At 49.1% G+C, this 17,374-nt stretch overlaps 1 long non-coding RNA gene across 1 annotated transcript; it reads left to right on the top strand.

Annotated features, from left to right (window-relative positions):
* The first annotated feature begins 984 nt into the window (after positions 1 to 984).
* Positions 985 to 16,748, top strand: LOC111094010. The gene is made up of 4 exons (XR_005384250.1): positions 985 to 1,240; positions 3,164 to 3,346; positions 7,272 to 7,475; positions 14,982 to 16,748. It is a non-coding gene; the product is annotated as an uncharacterized LOC111094010 (long non-coding RNA).
* Positions 16,749 to 17,374: the final 626 nt, after the last annotated feature.

Raw genomic sequence — 17,374 nt, 5'->3', positions numbered from 1 at the left:
GCCCGGCCCGGCCCCGGAGCCTCGGGTTTTAGCGGCGGCCGCCGGGCCCGGGCGGGGGGGGCGCGGACGCGGGGCCGGCTTCGCGGCTGAGCCTGCCCGCGGCGGGGGAGGGCCCGGGGCGGGGAGCGCGGACCGCGGGACCCCCGGCGGCGGGGCGGGCGGGCCTCCCTCCTCCTCCCGCCCGGTGCCGGTCCTGGTCCCGGTCCTGGTCCTTGCCCTGGTCCCGGCCCCGGCGGGCGCAGCGCAGTCCCGCCCCGCGGTCGCCTCCTCCAGGAAGCCCCCGGGGCCGGCGCGCGACTAGGGAAGCCCGCGGGAGGCGGAGCGCTCCCTCCCGCCTGCGCTCGCGGACCTCGGGGCGCCCGGGCCCCGACCTCGCCGCCGCGCGCTCCCCTGGGCGCCCTGAGGGCCGCGCCCCGAGCCGCCCGAGGCCATTAGCGCGGGCCCCGGGCGCACGGCCCCGCCCCGCCCCGGCCCCGGCCCCGCCCGCCGCGCTGGGGGCCCAGGCCCGGGACCCGCCCCGCGCGCCCTCCGCACCCCGGGACCGGCCCCCGCGCGCCCCGCCCCCGCCCTCGGGAGCGACGCCGCCCGCCCCTCCGTTCCCCGCCCCCCGGGACCGGCCCCGAGCGCCCCGCCCCTCCCCGGGACCGACCCCGCCCCCGGGACCGACCCCGCCCGCCCCGAGGGGCCCTAGCGCGCGGCGGCGGCTGCGGCGGCGGAGCTGCGGCCCGGCGGGGGGCGGGGGCGGGGGCGGGGGCGCGGCCCCGGGCGGCAGCGGGTCAGCGCCCCCGAGGGGCTGGGCCGTCCCGGGCCTCCGTGCTCCCGGAGGTGTGAGGCCGGCTCGGGGCTGCGCGCGCCCCCGTGCGGACCTGCCCGGGCAGAGCCAGGCTCCGGGGAAGGAGCGGGCCTGCGGGGCCCCGGGCGGTCGGGGACGCTGACCTCGCGCGTTCTCCCGGGGGCGGTGGGGGGGGGTCCGGCCGGGAGGGCCCGCGAGCAGCCGAGCCGAGTCGGCAGGTGCGCGCCGACCTGGAGCCTGCGAGGCGCCCCCATAGCCTGGGGGCCTTTTGCAACACGTCCTTGGAGGAGGCGACGTTGCCTTTACATTTCGGTGAACATTTGTATATGATGGAGTTAAACACAAAATTTGCAAACTATTTGGAGGATATAAAAGGATCTTGAGTTAGTGCTCTGGCTACTACCCTCACCAGGGCATGTGCCCACGGCAGGACGGGGACCAAGGAAGGTGAGGGGCCTAAGGAGTGGGGCTCAAGGAGGCCTCACTCTCAGGCTCGTGCAGGGCGCAAGGTTGGAGCGTTGAGGATGCAGGGGTAGGAAGGGGCCGGCCGCTCGGGGCCTTGAGGATTGAGAAATCGCTGAAGGATTTTGAATCATAGGTGTGACTAACCAGATTTTAAGTTTTGAAAGCTCATTCTGGAAGCAGAATGAACAGCAGTTTGTGGGGGACAGAGGCACTGTGGGTGTGACTCTTAGGAGACTATCACAGTCTTTCAAATGAAAGGTGATCATGCTTAGGTCAAGAGGAATGAATGGTGACGGTGGTGGGTGGACATATCTAAGAGCTATTTAGGGGTGAAGCCAGCATGCTGTGCTTATGGACCCTTATAGGGGGAGGGGGGAGGGGAGATGCCTTGAGGATTTAGATGTGAGCAGTTACCAGAGGCACTAGGGTTCCCTGGGGCAGGGACCATCAAGAGAAGGAATAGAGGGACGGCAAGATCATGAATCCCATTTGGGGCACTTTTTAAAAAGATTTTATTTATTCATGAGACACAGAGAGAGAGGCAGAGACACAGGCAGAGGGAGAAGCAGGCTCCCTGCTGGGAGCCCAATGGGGATTCAATCCTTGGACCCCGGGGTCACGACCTAAGCCAAAGGGAGACGTCAACCGTTCAACCACTGAGGCGCCCAGGTGCCCCTGGGGCATTTTGAGCTTAGTAGATTCTCTGGTTCTTTCTGACACCAGTTCTCTGACACCAACAGTTGAAGTCTGTTTGCAACTACCCAGATGTAGTATCAGATCCAGCAGGTTAAAGGGCTCACTCCTGTGGGACTGCCCCCTCTCAGATGCCAGCTGCAAGTGATGTGCCCAGGCCATCGCACTGTGGCCCAGCCAACTACAGATTTGGGGTCCCCACAGTCTGCCCTTTCAGGTTCAGCAGTCCACCGGAATGGCTCATAGGACTCAGGTGAAAGGGATAAGAATAGGCTCTCCCAAATATGCTACTTCATCGTAAGGCTTATTTTTCAAAAGCAATTAAAGACAACAGGCTCAAGATCTCTGTCCTTCCACTTTTTTGCCTAAAGCGGGGCATAATTTTCCCTTGTAAAAGTAGCATAATAAATATCCACTTATAAACGTGTTTCCCACGTGTTTCTTAATCACCAGAAATGACCCTGGAGATGATGCTGACTTAAGTCTGTGTAAACTTACATAACCCACATAAACCTGACAATAACCTTTATTGTCCATTCATTTCCCCTGTATATTTACCTTCCCACAATTACTGCCCCTAGAAGCCCAGGCACGTTTTCCTCTGTCACTTTTCCACAATTTATCACCCTTTGGTAAGGTGGTCTCTCAGCTCCGTGGCCTAACAGCTTTTTGGGTTTTCACTCCTTTCTAGTGAAGCACCTTTGTGCATATGAGATAAACCTTTTCTCCTGTTAATCTGTCTTTGTCAGGACCAGCAGGCTCTGGTCACTGAACCTAACAGGGTAGAGGAAAAGTGTTTCCTCCCCAACACGGGAAAACCCTTCACCCGTATTTACCAGCTTATCCATTGTATGAAGGAGAGAGCTCAGGACCAGTGAAATGAAACAGATGTGGGGGAAGGAGTTCAGAGCGTCCAAGCCCTCGCTGTGTACCCCCTCCCAGCACTGTGTTCACCAACCTGGAAGCTCTCTGAAGCTTCTTGTTCAAGAGCTTTCCTGGAGCTCAGTCTCCAGGCCCCTCCTCCCCCTCCCTGGACTATCCTGAGGCCACCTGGAGGCCCTACCCTAAATCATCTCATTAGTGTAAATAGGTGTGATCCAAAGGGGCTCATAAGATAAGGCACTCCCACCCCTCAGGAAATTTCCAGGGTTGTAGGAGTTCCGTGCCAGGACCGGTGACAAAGGCGTACTACATATTTTTATTACACCACAGAGGATGGACAGATCTCGAGCTGAGAAGAGGACGAGGGCCCAGGACCGAGCTCTCAGCGGCTCTAGCTGGCACCTATGGCCCAGGAGGAGAAGGATGAGCCCGCAGAGGGACTCATGCTCTATGAGCAGTCAGGAAACAGCTCTGTCGCTCAGAAGCCACGGGAAGACTTCAGAAGCGGGAGAGGTAAGCACTCCACTTGGGGCCCACGGGGACTGTGGGGTACTCTCGCGGCTCCTGAAAGATGTGGACACAGTGGGTGGCCTCAGGCCCCAGGCTCCGTTTCCCCTGAGTTTCCACCCAGGACAGGGCCCAGGTCTCCTCCACACAAGGATCTGGATGCCTGAAGTCAATCATTAAATGATGCAAAATAACTATTTTTTTAAATGAGACTTTATTTTTAAAAAAGATTTTATGTATTTGAGACAGAGAGCACAAGGGCAGGGGACAGGGTGGGAGGGAAGAGGGAGAACAGAGCTGAGCAGGGAGCCCAATGTGGGCTCCATCCCAGGACCCTGGGACCATGACCCGAGCAGAAGGCGGACACCTAACCGACTGAGCCACCCAGGTGCCCCGCAAAATAACTTTAAAATGTAGGCCACCCCACTGAAATGTGTCTGGTCCACCTTTAAATATCACATGCCTCGGCTGCGAAAATGTTTACTGCAGGCATTGAGAGGCTCCCAGCCTTACCATCTATCCCGGTTACCTGCTGCTCCACGGCACCCCCCCCCCAACATAATTGCTTATTAAAATAACAACCACATTTATTTTCTGCATGAATCCGCAAGGTGGGGAGGGCTCCAGTCATGGCAACTGGAAGGCTGGGGCCGGGGTCATCTGATGCTGGGACTCGGAAGATCAGATGGTTGGACTCGGGGGTCCTCAGGCAGCCCTGTGTGACCGCCAGCAGAGTGGCCCAGGGCCAGTCTTGCGACCTGTTTGCTTAGAGAGAGGCAGATGCTGCGTGACTTACGGCCCAGTCTCGGAAGCCTCCCAGTGCCTCTTCTGCTACATTGTCCTCCTCAGAAGTGAGTCTCGCACGAACGCCAGTGTGTCCAGAGACAGGAATTAGATCCCACTTGATGGAAGAGCGTCCAAGATGTTGCCGGTGTGTTTTAAAACCACCAACCTGTGATAGAACAAGACAAATGAGAAAGGACTTAAGAGAATCTAATTTTTTGGATGTGCAGGCTGACAAAGAAGAAAAGAGAGTTGTTCAGATTTGTCACTCAAGGCACAAATTCTTAGTCTTTGAGACTGTGCCTCACAGTCAACTCTTTTTTTTTTTTTTTTTCCCCGTAAGATAATACCCTTCCTTGATTGCTAGTGGTTTTCTTTTTTGATGGTTAGACTGTTCAGTAAATAGGCTGATATTATTTACGTAACAGGAAACTGAAGGCGATCAGAGCATACCACCCAAAATATGCCACCTCGGCTTTGGCTTGGTCTGTCTTGGATGCTATAACGGAAAAGCATAGCCTGGGTGGCTTACGAGCAGCAGACTGCTCCTCACAGTCCTGGAGGCTATGGAAGTCCCAGATCGAGGCTCCAGCAGATTTGGTTTCTGGTGAGGGCCTGCTTCCCAGACGGCTGCCTTTTCACTGTGTCCTCGTGTGGTTGGAACATGGAGTTCATGCCCCACATGGGCTTTCTGGGGTCTCTTCCATGAGGGCACTAATCCCACTTGTAAGGGCCCCACCCTCATGACCCAATCACCTCCCCCCAAAGCCCCCACCTCCTAGTAGCTCCACACTGGGGTTAGATTTGAACATATGAACTCCGAGGAGACACAAGCGTGCAGACCAGAGCAGGCACATGGATTATTTTATTTTGAGGTGAGGACAACTGAGAATCAGCAGATACGGACGGGGAAGGGCTCTCAGGCCTCCTTCTTTCTGCCTAAAAGCGGGCATAAATTTCCTGCACCAGGAAAAGGAAAACATTCTTATCACCGCAGCCAGAGCTGGCACCAAGATGCATCTGGACAAACAAACCCACTAAAATAACTCTTGGCTTCCATTAGCTTCCCCCATGTATTTCTGGGCCACTTTCCCACAGTTTACCCTCCTCAGCCCAGACCCCTTTTGCCTTTGTCCTGCCACATCTCCTCTCCCTGCCCCCCACCCTGACTTACTGTTTTTTGTTCAAATGATGCCTAAACTCTCAGGCCTACCTGTTTCTTCCGGTCTTCGTTTCTTACAAACGAAGGCCTCCACGTTCACACAACACTACTAACAGGAAGTGAACTTTTTCTGCTTTCCTCTTGCAAGTTCGTCTTTTGTCAGTTTAATTCTTAGAATCTAAGTAGAGACATCATCTATAATATGTTACAGTATTTCAAAAATACTTACGTTTTGAAGTATTTTATTTTATTTTATTTTTTGTTTTGTTTTGAAGTATTTTAAAAGAGCAGGAGCATTTGAGAACCATTCCTCCCTAACTCTTAACTTTTTGAAGGAGATTGGGTTGATTAAGGTAAAGTCACGGTGATTTTTCAGGGGCTTAAATGCAGCCATGGAAACTTCCTAGAAAAATGCCTTCCAACTTGAAAGGATCAAATTTTGTAGCACCGTAGGCCACTTTTGTCAGCACCACTGAAATATGGCGATGGAATGAAGCTGTAATAAATTTGAAAAAAAAAAAAAAAAAAAAAAAAAAACCGTTACCCTGCTCGCCTGGTTCATTTTTCTTTCTTATGTGGGCCCTCTAACAGAGCCAAGGAGCTCAAAGAGGCCTTATTGGACAACTGACTTGTTTCAAAAGTGGGGAAATAAAGCCACGTGAGATTCGAATGATTTACTTAACCAGAGCCGTGGGCCACCCGTGGAGGGGGTGCTGGGTGATCTCTGAGAGGCCCCCACTTGCTCCGCACCATGTGTCAGGAGCTGCTGCCACCATCGCACACCCCCACCCGGCCCACCGGGATGGTGACCGCCACACTATGGACTCTTGGAGGCCTCGAAGGTTCAAAGAACCACTCTAGTTATCCAGGGCCGAGTCCGTTCAGCCAGGATTCAGCCTTCATGAGTGGGCCCGGCACAGCCCCCTCTGGGATCCACTGGAGACAAGTCATGTTGCTTTGGGCTTTTTTTTTTTTTTTAAGATTTATTTATTCATGAGAGACACAGAGAGAGAGAGAGAGGCTGAGACACAGGCAGAGAGAGAAGCAGGCTCCATGCAGGGAGCCCAGCGTGGGACTCGATCCCGGGACTCTGGGGTCACACCCTGGGCTGAAGGCGATGCTAAACCACTGAGTCACCCAGGCTGCCCTGCTTTTGGCTTAAAAAAAAAAAAAGAAAAAAACAAGGGACGCTTGGGTGGCTCAGGGTGAGCGTCTGCCTTTGGTTCAGGGCATGATCTGGAGACCCGGGATCGAGTCCCACATCGGGCTCCCTGCATGGGGCCTGCTTCTCCCTCTGCCTGTGTCTCTGCCTCTCTCTCTCTCTCTCTCTCTCTCTCTCTCTGTCTCTCATGAATAAATAGATAAAATCTTAAAAAAATAAAAAAGAGCCCACTAGGATCGAGTTGACTTCCTATCAATACTTCAAGTTTCAGTGACCTTCTTATTCTCGTATCAATGTTCTGTCCTGTTTAAGGCATTTCACTTACATTTAGTAACTTTTCTCACTTGGCTTTGGATGACTGCAAACACCAATCATGATCACAAGCATAAACAAATACAAAAACTGAAGTTCTTGGTCTAAGTGACACAATTCTGAGTAAGCCTACGAAACTTTAGGGTTGATACCAACCCACTCCTTCTGCGTGGCTCCACGGAGCTTCGTCAGCTTCTAGAAGGAAGCCCCTCATTTGCCCTCTCAACCTTCTCGTCCAGAGGCTGCCTGCTTTCTTCCTCTGCGTGGCAGGCAACACAGGAAGGTTTGGGAAACAACTGGGTTTGACATCTTTCCTTGAAAGGAGGAGGGAAGAAACCCACATTTCTTGCCTTCTCACTACGTGACTGAGACTTGGTCTCCTAATAGGGCATGTGACCACCTGCGAGGGAGTGTGGTGGGCACGTGGCTGGCCACCCCCCCACCCCTCTTCCTCCCTTCTGCCAGGTGTCCTGCCTCTCCCACACACACCTTTCCCCTACTCCCCTCCACAGTAGGCATCCGTCTGATCTCGGAGGAACCCCCATCCGGCCCACGACTGCTTGAGGAATGTGCGAGTGACCCGGCCAGTAAGACGTGAGGGAGAAGTCAGAGGAAGCTTCCAAGGGATGTTTGCCTTTTCCCAAGAGAGAGCAGGAGATGATGCAGAATCACTTAGTCCCCGGACCCACAATAATCACAACTACCTCGCGACAGAGGTGAGGTGCTGAGCGTGGGAGATGGGAGGTTGACATGGTTCTGTGGCGGAGTTGCTCAGTTGACGCTTCTCGGTGGGAAGGCTATGGGCATTGTGAGCAGGGCAGGGGGTTGCTGCGACCATCTGCAGCAAACATTTTAAGGTCTTTAACATCCATGAACCCTACGCTCAAAATGCCAGTAGCTGCTCCAGAAATGGGACGATCGAAAAATCCATACTCTTGTTTCCAAACCCCCTTCTACCACCGAGAACCATGAGACCCTGTCTTTGGACCTCTTACCCCACAGCATTTTGATTTAAGCCAATTTAATTGAGCTTTCTGCTGGTCGCAGCCCAGGGTCTCCTAACAGGAAGGCATTATTATAATAATTTTGAAAGAGAATAAATGGAGCCTCAAAGGGGCCAAGGAATGTGCCCAAGGATATCAACGAGCCGGTGGCAGAGCCAGCATTTGGCTCCAGATCCGACTTCAGAGCTTGGCTGCTTCCTCCCTCTCCGCTTTCTCTCCAGTCATCTGGAAGTTGTGCTGAAGTTTACTCTTCTGCTTTCTCCTGCCCATCCGTTTCCTCCAAAGAACAAATGTGGTTAGTTTGTTCAGTGAAAAAATATGAACAAATGAACAAAAAAAAGGACAAAAGTTTTACGTGGAAAAATATATGCAGGGTATCCCTGGGTGGCTCAGCGGTTTGGCGCCTGCCTTTAGCCCAGGGTGTGATCCTGGAGACCCGGGATCAAGTCCTGCATCGGGCTCCTTGCATGGAGCCTGCTTCTCCCTCTGCCTATGTCTCTGCCTCTCTCTCTCTCTCTCTCTGTCTATCATAAATAAATAAATAAATAAATAAATAAATAAATAAATAAATAAATAAATAAATCTTTAAAAAATATGCAAAACATATATCTGTTTGTTTATGGATGATGTTTTTCCGGAAAAATCCTGCTGCAGGGGTTGCCTCTGGGGAGTGAAGCTAAAGGACTGGGACAGGAGGTGGGAGGAAAACACTTTTATTGCAGATCCTTTTGTACTGTTTGAATCCTTTGTCTTGTGCAAGTATCTTTTTATTGTATATATATATTTTTTTAATTTTTATTTATTTATGATAGTCACACACACAGAGAGAGAGAGGCAGAGACACAGGCAGAGGGAGAAGCAGGCTCCATGCACCGGGAGCCCGACGTGGGATTCGATCCCGGGACTCCAGGATCGCGCCCTGGGCCAAAGGCAGGCGCTAAACCGCTGCGCTACCCAGGGATCCCCAAGTTGTATATATTTTAAAGCACCTGCAGATAAATTTTGTGTTATGTTTATTTTGCCATAATCTTAAAAATATAAAGCATTCGTAGGATTAATATCTAAAAATTGGGTTCATTATAACACTTGACTCTTCCCTCTCGTTGGCTACCTTTGGCTGCCTGCTCTTACTCCTCCACCCATTCTTCCTTTTGTTATAGTGGGGCCGTCTTGTCCTTTCCCTATCCCCGTGAGTCATCTAGCATGACCTCCTCCAGTCCCTTGGCGCAGCCCTGATGGAGGAATCTTACCCGCTCTCTGCTTTGACACCATCCACATCCGTCTCCCAAGTAGGGTCCAAACTCCTTACCCAGAAATAATCCGACTCCAACCACTTTTGCATCCCCTCTTATCTATTCACCTTAATGAGTTATTTTCTGCAGAATTCTTCTGGGGGCCCCCTGGGCTGATGTGAGCTGAGACAACAGGGCTCTGTGCCTTCTGCTCCAAATCTAGCTGAGAAACTGTACCTTTACGCATTTTACATTATTGAGATTCCCCAACATACTGTTTGAGGAAAGGACTCCACAGCAAAACAATTACATCATCATCACCATCACCATGATCATCATCATCACCATCATCACCATCATCACCATCACCATGATCATCATCGCCAGCATCATCATCATCATCATCACCGTCACCCTTATCATCACCATGATCAACATCATCACCATCACCACCATTATCACTATCACATTTTAAAACCAGTGCTTTTCTAAAATTTCTTCCCTTAAAAGTGCTATTGCAGGGCACCTCGATGGCTCAGTCAGTTAAGTGTCCGCCATCAGCTCAGGTCATGATCTCAGGTCCTGGGATCCAGCCCTGTGTTGGGTGGGGGGGGGGGGTCCCTGCTCAGCAGGAAACCTGCTTCTCCCTCTCTCTGCCCCTCCCCCTGCTTGTGCTCTCTCACATGCTCTCTGTCTCTCAAATAAATAAATAAAATCTTAAAAAAGAAAAAAGTGCCTTTGCTCTTCTCATTGCCTGGAACATCCTGCCCCCACCTCCACTTTTTGAAATGACCTGGTCTTTTTTTTTTTTAATTTATTTATTCATGAGAGACACAGAGAGAAAGAGAGGCAGAGACACAGGCAGAGGGAGAAGCAGGCTCCATGCAGGGAGCCCGACGTCGGACTCGATCCTGGGTCTCCAGGATCATGCTCTGGGCCGAAGGTGGCGGCGCTAAATCACTGGGCCACTGGGGCTGCCCATGACCTGGTCTTTAAGGCAATGTCCAAATTTTACTTCCTTTGTGACATTTTTTTGGATCAACCTAGTCGGTAATGGTGACTTTGGCTCTGAGACAGATTTACAGTGAAGCTTCTGAAGCTTGTGTTCTTTGACCCCCTCCTGATGTATTCACAGTTGTGCATTCATAAAAATTTTTTGAAATTATTACTATTATTACTATTGTATATGTTTTTATTGGAGTTCCATTTGCCAACATATAGCATAAATTCGCAGAGGTAAGGAATTTTAACCACAGTTAGTTAAGACCATTTGTGTGAGGTGGTGTTGGAGTGTCCAGTAGCACTTTGGGATCCAGATGAGGGGTGAACAAGTTGGGGACACATCTTCCAATTTAATGGAGTATGTTTAGGTGGTGGGTGTGCAATGACTTGCATGTCTATGTAAGGTATTATTTCTAGACGTCTGCCGTCAGCTTGGCTTCCAGGATATCTCTGTGGCCCGCCCTTGCACTGAGCCAGTGCTGTGCTACAAGGCCAGCATCCACAGCACCACAGCTCCCGCTTAACTCCCAGGAATCCTGCTTCCTGATGTTCAGGCTATAGGGAGAAGGAGAAAACTTTTCTTCTAAATTACTAGGTTCTGCACTTGGGGCTCTGGAAATTAAGCTGACAAAAGATGGATTAATAGGAGAAAAGAAACGTGCAGCACTCATTCACGGGGGAGAAACTCAGTGATGAGTAACTCACAGGGACGGTCAGTGGTTAGAACTTGGACTTAACATCCTCTTATCTTTGTTCTTAACAAAGAACAATAAGAGAAGTGACAAGACAAAGGAAAAAGGATAAACCCTTTTATTTTTTTTTTAAAGTTTTATTTATTTAGTCATGACAGGCACAGAGAGAGAGGCAGAGACACAGGCAGAGGGAGAAGCAGGCTCCCTGCAGGGAGGCCAATGCAGGACTCGATCCTGAATCTCCAGGATCACGTCCTGAGCCAAAGGCAGACACTCAACTGCTGAGCCACCCAGGTGTCCCAGGAATAAACCCTTTTAGAGGTGGCAAACGCGGGAAGGTAAATGTACAGGGAAAACCAGCAGAAAATAGTGTTGCTATAGTAAGGTTAGTTATATAGATTCCTCCGTTGCTGTCTGAGCTGATGGGAATCTAGAGTCATCTCCAGGGATTGAGAGTCTAAGAGTTGCCTCTTCCTGGTAAGGAGAGGAAAACAGCTTTACAAATAGAAATTTATATGATGCTTCTAGCCAGACAGGGGGAGGGCAGAGAGCTTTTTTCCTTTGTCTACTATTTCTTAATTTTCTTCGGCTCAAAATAATCCTCATGCCAAAGTGGCAGATTTCGTGGTTGCATATTGTGATGTGCTCCAGTTCTATGTAATCTCTTATTCTGGAGTGTGGGTAGAGCCCAGGGCCCCCTCCCTACTGAATAGCGATAGGACGCCACTTCCATGTTAGGCCTTCTGTTGACACTCTCTGGCTCTCTCTCTTAATGACATTCTCCAGAAGCCAGATGCCATGTTGTGAAATGTTCTGAAGAAAGAGGCTCATGTGGAAAGGAAGATTTTTCTTTTAGGGTAATTATGTGAAATAGAGTTTATTAGCTTCCTGCACTTGCAAGTGCAAACCCATAATACATCTTTTACAACTGCCGTGTGAAAGAAACATGATGGAGGTTTTCCAAAATTTCCCTCTCCACCACCCTGTAATGAAGGGTAATTAGAAGAGACACAGCCGGGGACAACGGGCCCCTGACCTAAGAGGAAACCACCCTTAAAAGGATTTTACATGACTGTGGAAGGAGCCCTCCACCCTTCCCCATGGGACAGGTGGATGACAAAAACCTGACTGGGGGACAGGCTTATGGAGGGTTAATTGGATTAAGACAGCCCACCAACAAGCCCATAAAAACCCCTAGACTTAAAAACTCCAATGGAGACCCTCTCGCATCCCCTCCCTCTTCGGGAGCTTTGTACTATCACTCAATAAACTTTGCTTTGCTGCCCACCGCTCTTCGTCTTGTCCACCTCTTCATTCTTGGAAGCAGTGTGACCAAGAACCACGGACGCTGAAGGAAAAACCCTGTAATACCTGCAATTATAAGTTTCAGCCCCATGTAACTGGGATCTGTCCTCCCACCCTTTTACTGGTTCTGTTTTTATTCAAAATTTTGATATTTTGCTTCTCATGAGTTTCTTGCACAATTTTGATTTTTAAAATATTGAAGTAAAATATTTATCTTGATTGCTGAGTTTTTCAGTGCCCCCTTAAGTTTTGTGCACACGCCAAATGCCTATCTTATCTCACCTGAGTCCTGACCCTGCTTATTGGAGGTTGTGAAAAGTAACCGGAGGTATATTTCTTTCCTCAGCACCACTTCTGACTCCTTAGGTTAAGGTTAAATTTAATATGGTTTGAAAAAAAATCTTAATATATATTTTATATAGCATTTTATATATATTTTAGTAATTATAAATATATGTATATTTAAAATTATTTTCTCAAAACCATATTAAGTAAAAAAAAACCATATTCAGTTAAACCTTAACCATAAATATATTGCCATATACCTGCTGACACAGAGTACCATTGAAAAGTTACCAAAATAAATGAATATAAAGCCTGCTACAGGGGAAGCCAAATGGCAATGACAGGGGAAAGCTTGCCTTAGAAAATGTATTTTTCAATTTTTTTTTTTTTTTTTTTTTGAGAGAGAGAGAGAGAGAGAACAAGCATGAGTAGGAGGAGGGGCAGAAAGGGAGAGAGAGTCCCACACCCAGGGCAGAGCACAGGCAGAGCTCCATCTCACAACCCTGAGACCATGACCAGAGCCAAAACCCAGTCGGACCCCTAATGGACTGAGCCACCCAGGTACCCGGTGTTTTTCAGTTTTTAAGAGAAAATCTCCTAAGACAAATTGTTTTTCTTAATACAAAAGTGATACTTACTCGTTAGGGAAAAATTAGAAAATACAGGTAAAGTAGGAAATAGAAAGTATAAACATTCATAATCTCATCCAGCAAGAATCCTGTCAGTATCTTAGTGTTCATCCTTTCCTATCTGCCACTTGCCACTCCCTCAGACCCAGAGTTTATCGCAGGCTTCTCTGGCTTACTTCTTACCATTTACTGCTCTCGTTGGGTCTGACTTTTTTTTTTTTTAAGATTTTATTTACTTATTCATGAGAGACACAGAGAGAGAGGGGCAGAGACACAGGCAGAGGGAGAAGCAGGCTCCATGCAGGGAGCCCGACGTGGGAATCGATCCAGGGACTCCAGGATCAGGCCCTGGGCCGAAGGCAGTGCTAAACCGCTGATCCACCCAGGGATCCCCTTGTTTCCGAATCCTTTCTCCAATGAGCATGTTTCTGCTTGGAGAATAGACCAGTGTCTAGCTGGTCTTTGCAATTTTCCCGGAGTGTGGGATAGGAGGCTTGATCTGCATAAGGCCCTGGGAGACCATTTCTGCAACTCATTTGCTCTCCCTGAGCTCTTCCTCACCTGTAAAATGGAATAATGTTAGTGCCTACTTAAAGAAGAAAATCCATGCAAATTGCCTTCAGTGATCGTTTTCTAATATGACCTGTTATTGGCATCGTGCATTCAATTCAGCACCCATTTATTGCATGCCGATCACATGCCAGACATTCTTCTAGGTGTCAGGGACACAGCGGTCAACAAAAACAGTCACAAATATAACGCACATGAGACTTAAATTCTGCAGACCTACAGGATAGACCTGCAATGGCTGCTGGGTATATGAGTGATAAGGGCAGCAGCGTGGAAAAACCAAGCCAGGGGTCACACAGCACTTGTACCTACGCCAAGGGGAGACACCAACCAATACGTGTTTTGACGTGGGTTTTCTTCCGGATGAGCACACTGTTGTCCTCTTAAGTTTGCACTCAGTTGTGATCAATAGTTGCTGCTCTGTGAAAGTCAGGACAGTAAACAGCAACTCTGGCACTGTGAGGGGCGAGGGGTTGGGAGGTGCTGGCTGGAGGGTGTTTGACCCCTTGTGTCACCAAACAGTGGCTCCTGTCCTGGAAGTTTGTCTCCCTGCGCTGCTCCAGGTGTTGACCTTGTCTTTGCTCCTTCCCCAAGCCATTTACTGTTGCCTTTAAAAACCGGCTAGAGCCTCAACTGGACTTCACAAAATGGGTGTGCAAACTGATGACACCGCTGTAAGGCAAACATCTGCTTGTAAACAAGCGAAGACCAAATCTATGAGCCCAAGTCTAAAATAAATCAGAGTGGGAGGAACTGCGATCTTTTTTTTTTTAAGGGAAAAAAGAAAACTTAGAGCATATCCAACACTGAGATAAATGCAGGGTGTTCTTGATAGAAGATTTTAAATATGTGGAAGTTAATTTATCCCTACGATATTCCTATATCCAAGCATTAACTGATGTACATGCAAATTTTAAATCTCCCTGTTGTGTATTCATATTGAATAATTTTATTATTCCATTATCATGATGGTGAAAATGCCTCGACACAACTTGTTTGCTACCACCTGGTATTTAATTTGTTTTAATACCGCTTGCTTTATATGGGTAAAGCCTAAATTGATTAAAATTGGTAAATTTTTCCATTTGCCGAATATAAAATTTTCCATAAGTCACAAAACAAATCCCTGAATTCCACTCTATGATAGTCCGCCTCCCAAATCGTCCCCAGGGATCCTTGCCCTATGGTATTTAATGTCCCCATGTCCCCAACCTCTCGAACCGCGTAACCAGCAGGAGACCGCAGCTGTGGCCGTGCCTGACTGCCCAGCTGGGTTATAAAAGCTCCTGAGGGTTCTCCTCGATCTCCTGAATCACTTTCTTTTAGCAAAGCCAGCCTCCATGTGCTGAGAAATTATTTAATTTACAGATATCACATCTAATTTACCAGAGAACCAATCAGGGCCAGCTGAAACAGCAATATCTGTGAGCAAGATGGGAAGACTGATTCATCCGTCATCCTTATTTTGATTAATGTTTATTTATTTTTTTCCTTTTCTCCCAGCCAGCAGATAGAAGTTCAAAAACTTTGAGTTTGGAATGGAGAATATCCCAAGACCCGGATCCCTTGTAAGTATGTACTATGAAAAGCAGATTGAGGATGGACTCCTGCAATGTTCCAGAAGATTCTGGGCCAGGAAGAGTCTACTAGATCTGAAAGAAACTGGCTAGAGGCTCACTGCAGAGCTTCAGATCACTAGACAGGCAGCTCCCCCTGGACCACCGCCCCCACTGGGCAGGTCACATTCCTTTTCTGGGAGGCAAAGTGTGTCCAGCCAGGTCCTGGGGAGCAGATGACAGTCCCCGGGGCAGGTTACCAATGTGCTGTGTGAACAGAGATGAAGAGAATTGTTCAGGGTCTTGGGGAAAGTGGGGCAGCTGTTGGAAGGATTCCAGGGGATGTGTTGCCTACAGAGGCTCGGCAATCATTAAAAGGATGGCTCCAACCCCAGGCGATGGCTCCCCATCATGGTCCACAGTGGTACCCAACGTGCGACCTGCTGGGAAGTAACCTGCTGGGAAGATTCTTGCTCATTCACCGAACAAATAGCACAGTACTGGTGCTGGGTGCAGAGATGAGGAAGCCAAAGTCCTGGGACTGTCAGAGATATTCTGGAGGGGCTCAGATCATAGTCACATGAGTGTGAGTGATGATACCTGCTAAAAACAAAGTAGGGGAGAGGGGTAAGGAAGATTGGATGAGCAGAAGGTGCCGGGATGGATATGGGGAAGTCAGGGAAGGCACGAAGGTCTGGAAATGGAAGTTCAGTTAATGTGGCTGCTAGGAAGGGACTCCAATCTCCCCAAAATAACATCTGGCTCTCCCTGGGGGTCCAGTGGACCCATAAAGCCCAGCCTCAGCCATCTCTTGTACTGCTGCATCATGGGACCAAGGCCTTTGGACCAAGGCTTTTTCCCCGTCTTCTTAGATTACGCCATTGTAAAAAAAAGCCTAAGCGTGCTACCCCCCTTACCCCACTTAAACAATGCTACTCAGGACAGCTTTGTAATGAAGGGGAAATGCCCACAGAGATTCCTCCTATGTCTCTTGAGGAGGGAAGTGGAGAGACGGAAATGCATTTGTTGGAGGGCTGGTTTGGGAGCGAGCAGTTCGACAGGCCTAGTGGTGGACTGGCCACGCCATCTGCCTCCGTGGTCCCCTTGACCTTGGGGACATCATTACCTCATGGGTCCTACCAAGGTCCATTCCATGTAACTTCCTTCTTCCCTGCCCTTCCTGGTTGTGGCAGGCTTTGGTTTGCCCCCGATCCAGCAGTTACACACTCATGAGGAATCACAGATTCTGAGCTGTGTGGTGTCTCCAGGAGCATCCAACTCCAGAAATCAACTGAAGGGGCCAGGAACTCACGTCCGTTTGCACAGAGACAGGAGTTTTGTCCTGAGGGTCACCCAGGACTAAGGAGGCGGTAAACGTGGATTTTGTTTTTGTTTTGTTTTGTTTTGTTATGTTTTTAAAGAACAGCCTTAAAATAGATGAACTTTCGTTAGAAAAGGATGGACAGCTCAGAATCAAGAAGGCTTCTGATCCTTCCTTTTGTGCTACTTCCTACCTCTGCCCATACTTGCCTCAGGCCTTTCTAAAAAAAGAGATTATAAATTAAATAAAACTGTGATGGGAGAAGAAAAACACAGCAAGGTCCTGAGATTGAGGACAACTAAGTATTATCAGGAAATTTGAATAATAGCATTTTAAACCAGGAGAATAGAAAAAAAAAAAAAGCAAAGTATCAGTACTGAAATATTACTTTTATACAAAAGTACCAGAGTTAATCACACAAAAGTTGGCCAATACACACGTATAAAAGACCTCCATTTCCAGAAAGTTAGACATATTACAACGTCCTCAGTGATGGTGTAAATATGCAGTTTCTGGGTGTTGCAGCTCTGCATAATGTTTATTTCTCCCAATGGCCTGTAATACTTTGTGAAGGAACTGAACTCGTTTTCCTGGTTTTCTGTGGGGGTCCTGTGAGCCGTTGGTGATAAAGATGTTGGCACAGTACAGAAGACTATGAAGTTTCTTTCTGCGAGCCCCCCTGGGGTTTCACTGGTCAAGGGCCTTGATTTTATATTATTTTCTCAGGCTTCAGTTCTTGGGCCATGCAAGTGTTGGGTTCACCCCGTCCACCTCACTCTCCACACGGCCCTGACCTGTCATTGTTACCCTGCCAGTGAAGCCTAGGAAAGAGGGCCTCCTTCCTTAGCACTTCCAGCCCAGCACTGAGCACACATCTCTGAGCTCCTGGGCATTTACTGTGGCCCTCAGCCCCTCATACTGGGATCCAGCCCAGACTCCTGCATCAGCTGCTTTTTACCACTTGGGTTCTGTCTTTCTCTATATTTCTGATACCAAGGGTCTGCATTTCATTCTTTTAA

The sequence above is a fragment of the Canis lupus genome, chromosome 35 (genome assembly GCF_011100685.1).
Source record: "Canis lupus familiaris isolate Mischka breed German Shepherd chromosome 35, alternate assembly UU_Cfam_GSD_1.0, whole genome shotgun sequence".
Classification (NCBI taxonomy): domain Eukaryota; kingdom Metazoa; phylum Chordata; class Mammalia; order Carnivora; family Canidae; genus Canis; species Canis lupus.
The sequence above is the reverse complement of the archived record's forward strand: the minus strand, read 5'-3'. Positions and strand labels throughout refer to the sequence as shown.